Source organism: Eriocheir sinensis, unplaced genomic scaffold (assembly GCF_024679095.1).
Source record: "Eriocheir sinensis breed Jianghai 21 unplaced genomic scaffold, ASM2467909v1 Scaffold135, whole genome shotgun sequence".
Classification (NCBI taxonomy): domain Eukaryota; kingdom Metazoa; phylum Arthropoda; class Malacostraca; order Decapoda; family Varunidae; genus Eriocheir; species Eriocheir sinensis.
This window is the reverse complement of record NW_026110684.1, coordinates 410,001-415,000: the sequence shown is the minus strand read 5'-3', so window position 1 is coordinate 415,000 and position 5,000 is coordinate 410,001. Positions and strand designations below refer to the sequence as shown.

General features: G+C 40.4%; 1 protein-coding gene across 2 annotated transcripts in view; it reads right to left on the bottom strand.

Moving 5' to 3' along the window:
- LOC126989866 (protein phosphatase 1 regulatory subunit 14B-like) overlaps positions 1-5,000 on the bottom strand; it is an 86,103-nt gene that overhangs the window by 46,401 nt on the left and 34,702 nt on the right. The window contains exon 1 of one of the 2 annotated variants that reach the window (XM_050848489.1): positions 1,906-1,965. The exons of the other annotated variant lie outside the window; for it this stretch is intronic. The gene's annotated coding sequence lies outside the window, so the exon portion shown is untranslated. Of the gene's footprint in view, positions 1-1,905; positions 1,966-5,000 lie in introns of those variants that run through there. 2 annotated transcript variants of the gene reach the window in all.

Here is a 5,000-nt window from a genome sequence, read left to right as displayed (position 1 = left end):
AGAAGAAAAAGACGAAGAAAAAGAAGAAGAAGAAGAAGATAGTGAAGAAAAAGAAGAAGAAGAGGAAGGAGAAGAAGAGGAAGCAGAAAAAGAAGAACCACAAAACTCACAAACAATTCCTATCAGAACTCAGCGCGCGGTGGACCCCAAACAAACTTGCGCACCCAAAACACACATTAAACGAAACAAATATACGGCGAAAACTCATACAAAACCACAATAAATAAAAATCGTATCAAGGAAGAAAACAATTAAATATCACCTTCAAGAAAATATTATAGTTACGAGCCGACGACTTTGAGAATATAGAAAAAAATAAGTTGTGAGTCTAAAAAATTATGCTGAAACACGAAAAACGGAAATTAATGAAAGAAAACGAGGAAAATGAGAAGACGTATATGTGAAAATTAAAGGATAACTTAATAAACAAAATAAAAATGGTATTCACGGCAGATTCAACCTTATTAAAAAAACATGTTAGGAAAGGCGAAGCGAATGAAAAAAAAAACGTATTATTATTATTATTATTATTATTATTATTATTATTATTATTATTATTATTATTATTATTATCTTCCTTCCTCATTGTCATCATCATCATTGAAAAAGAGCAGAATTTCATCCCATTTCACCATTCCCCATTTCGATAGATGATCCACAATTACGTGTCACAAACTACAGTAAACACCTTTTGAAATAACCGACTATTATCGTTATCATCATCGTTATCATCTTGTTATTATTATTGTTGCTGTTCTTGTTATCGTCACATCTATCACTATTATCATTATTATAGTTATTGTTTGTATTTATTTTTACCAACTCGTACTTTTTTTATCATTTTTTTTTCCATTCCATATCATCCTTATCTCCTCCTCTATAGACTCGAGGCAGATAAAGACGAGAAGACACAGACACTTGGATAACTCTCTCTCTCTCTCTCTCTCTCTCTCTCTCTCTCTCTCTCTGTTCTTTTCCTCCTCCTCCTCTTCTTCCTCTTTTTTTTCCTTTACATTCTCTTCCTATTCAGTGTTTTCATCTTCTTTCTCTTCCTCCTTTTTCCTTTATTCATTTTCCTCCTTCTCCTCTGATCATTTTTGTTTTCCTTTTTTGTCTTTTCTTCTTCATTCTCTTCCTTTTCATCGATTTCGTCCTTTTCCTCTTCCTCCCTTTTCCTCTTCTTTCTCCTTCATATATTCAATTCACTGTCCATTTTCTCCTCTTGATTCTTCTTTTTTACCCTCATTTTTTTCATTATAAACAAATTCATGCACAATAAGTTAATCTCAACGACCCATGAGCTTTGGAGGCGTCCCCTTTGAACCTAACGTCTCCCACACTAATAAATACCTCTCCTAGATACAAGCAGATAAGCGGGCGTCTTTTCCGAGCATCATCAAAGCTACTGTAGGGGAGTATGTGCATATATGTATGTGTATTATGTTAGTTGATGTAGGTATGTGCTTATGGAGTGGGCAAGTAACAAGGGCTTCGATTATGTTTCAGGATGCGATAGATTCTGTCACTAGAGGGATCTGGGTAAGAGTCGAAATGTATGTCTGTTTATCTGTCTTTTCCTGTGTCTGTGTCTGTCTGTCTGTTTTTGTCGCCTTTACCATCCTCCTCTTTCCCTCTTTTTTCCTCCCTTCATTTTTCCTTTCGTTTCTGAATTTCTCTTTTTTCAGTGTAATCAAATCAAGTAAAATCAAATTCTCTCTCTCTCTCTCTCTCTCTCTCTCTCTCTCTCTCTCTCTCTCCCCCCCCCCCCCCGGGTTGAAAAAATAAAGAAAGGAAGGCAGCCTATTATATAAAGAAAGACAGCGTTCACTATCCTCGTAAGTTCTCCAAAATATCACTCAACACACACACGAACGCTTCCACCGCAACAACCATCACCCAACACACTTCGGCCCTCCCTCACTCAACCTTCCGACACACCCAACACCAGACTAAACCACCACCACCATCACCATCACCACCACCGCTATCTCCCTCCCTATCAGCAGCGCCCATTGGCTCTTCGATATCTTCCTCCTAGATAGCACACGAGCGTCTCAGTGCCTCCCAGCGACCCTGACTTCGGCTTAGAGAAATGGTTGGTGTATAAAGCGATCGGGGACTGATTGGCCTCTCCTATGGGCACTCTACTTCTCTTTTCTAGTTTCTTCTATAGGATTCATTCTTTGGTGATATAGTGATGGGAGGGAAGGAGAACTGACCATAGAGATAATGAAGGGAGGAAGAGAAGAAGAGCTTACCAGAGGAAGAAGTAGAAGAGAAAGGGAGGAAATACTAAACAGAGAGAAGAGAAAGGGAAGAAAGAAGGGAGGACTGACCAAAGGGAGGAAGGGGGAAGAGCAGAAGAAGGAGTAAGGGAGGAAATTAGTGAGGAATAAAAGAGTAAGAAAGAGGGAAGGAAGAGGAAGAAAGGAAGGGAGGGAGGGAAAGAAGGGATAACCAGAGAGAAGGAAGAGAAAGGAATGAGCAATACAAGGAACTGCAATGAGAAGCTTTTTTTTTTTATTTTGAGTTAGTTAGTTGAGCGGTTTCCTTTACTGTAAAAATAAGTACGTTGATGGTTGTAGTAACAGTGGTAGTAATAGATTGAGAAAGAGGTAGAAGTAACAGGCTAAGAGTTAGACCATAAAAAAAATAGTAGTTGGTTATATAAGTTGGTAGTGGTAGTAGTAGTGGTAGTAATAGTAATAGTGGTAGTAATAGGCTGGGAAAGGGTTAGTTATGAGATGATATTAATAGTAGTACCGGTAGTAACAGGTTGGGAAAAGGATAGTCATAGATTGATAGTAAATGTAAAACTAGTAAAAAGTAGGGAAAAGATTAGTAATAGGTTAGTAGTAAAAATAGGAGTAATGGGTTTAGAGTAAGTAGTTAATTAAATGCGTGAATTAAACAAATAAACATACAAATGAATAAATGAGTGAATATGTGAATAACTGAATGAATAAATGAATAACCGTTGAAATAAATAACAAAACTAATAGGAAAGATTATAAAAAAAGTAGAAATTAATTGCTGCTAGACGAATTCAATTAGGCGTCCATATACTCTCTCTCACTCTCACTCTCTCTCTCTCTCTCTCTCTCTCTCTCTCTCTCTCTCTCTCTCTGAAACTTAATTAATATGGTCAAGGTTAGTTAAAGCTTATACGAATATGGTGTGTGTGTGTGTGTGTGTGTGTGTGTGTGTGTGTGTGTGTGTGTGTACGTACATACGAACACACGAACATGTAATCCCTAATCAATGAACGTTTTTTTTATTCTTTAATTGCTGTTCTTATCTTGTAGTTTTTCCTTCATATCAATCTCTCTCTCTCTCTCTCCTTTCCCTTAACTTCCTTTCTTTATCATTCTCTCCCTTTCTCATCCCAAACTGTTCCATCTCATCCCTTTCCATCCTATCCCATCTCATCCTTTCCCTTCCCTTCTATTCCCTTCCGATTCCTAACCATCTTCAACTATCCCATCTTAACCCTTTCCATCATATTCCCTTCCATTCCCTTCCTCTCTGTCCCTTCCCTGCATGTCATTTCTTTCTGCTATCCAATCCCTTCCACTTTCCTCCCTTCCATTCCTTTCCCATCCCTTCCCTTCCATCATATTACCGTCCCTTCTCTTTTCTGTCCTTTCTTTCCCCTTCCACTCTCCTCCATTCCGCCCCTTCCTTCCTGACTTATCCCTTACAGCATCCTAATACATCCATTCCTTTCCCTTCCATACCCTTTCCTCCCCTATCCCATCCCTTTCCCTTCTCTCCCTTCCCGTCCATTCCCTTCCTTCCAGACTCATCACTCACAGTTTAATGATTTCATGATATCATTTCTCATCCAAATCCGTCCCTTCCCTCCCTCCCCTTCTCTTCCCTATCCCATCCCTTCCCCTTTCCTCCCTTCCCGTCCCTTCCCCTTTTCTCCCATCCTTCCTGACTCATCACTCACAGCGCACCTATTTCACCATAATCATTTCCCATCCAAATCCGTCCCTTCCCTCCCCTTCTCTTCCCTATCCCATCCCTTCCCGTCCCTTCCCTCCTGACTCCACATCACTCACAGCTCTGGGCGGGTGATTACTTAAACTCGTAATCCATTGTTTCAGGCCCCGTGTGATGTGTCCACTAAATATTACAGGCGAGGAATAATCCGTGTGGTGAAATGTGATTAAAATGCTGTCGTGTGTGTCTGACTTGGCTTGTGGGAAAAGGAGGAAGAGGAAGAGGAGGAGGAAGAGGAGGAGGAGGAGGAGGAGAGAGGGAAGAGGAGGGGGTAGGAGGTTGAATTTACATGAGACGGCACACCACAAGGCAACACTCCCCCCCTGAGACTCCCTTCCTCCCCTCCGTAGGACAACACAAGGCAACACTTCCGATCCGATCCCCTGCTAGCCACTCCCTTCCTCCCCTCCGCAGCACAAGGCAAGGCAACACTCCCCCCCCCCCCCCATGCCTGCCACTCCCTTCCTCCCCTCTGCAGAACAATACAACACAGATATATATAGAACACAATAACAGCAATAACAGCAAAAGAACACAAATAACACAATAACACGAAACGAAAAACAAAGCACAGTGCAAATATTAAACACACAAAATTGATAAAAGAAAAAAATAACAGCAAAAACAACACAAATAAAAGGAAAAGAACAAATGACAAAAACACAAAACAACAACAAAAACTATGCCGCCCCTAAGCCTACAACAACAACAACAACAACAACAACAACAATACGTGAGTCTGAGGCAACACGGTAACGAAAAACAAACAAACAAACAGACATACAGACAAACATCATCTGTCCAAACACACACACACACACACACACACACACACACACACACAATTTGCTTTTTCCCGTTTCCACCCTTTTTTCGTGGTCATATTCTGTCCTGTCCTCTCTCTCTCTCTCTCTCTCTCCTGTCCGTCCCACGCCCATCCATTTCAATTCATTTCCCTTTCCTTTTTCTCCCTTTTTTCCCTTTTCGTTTGA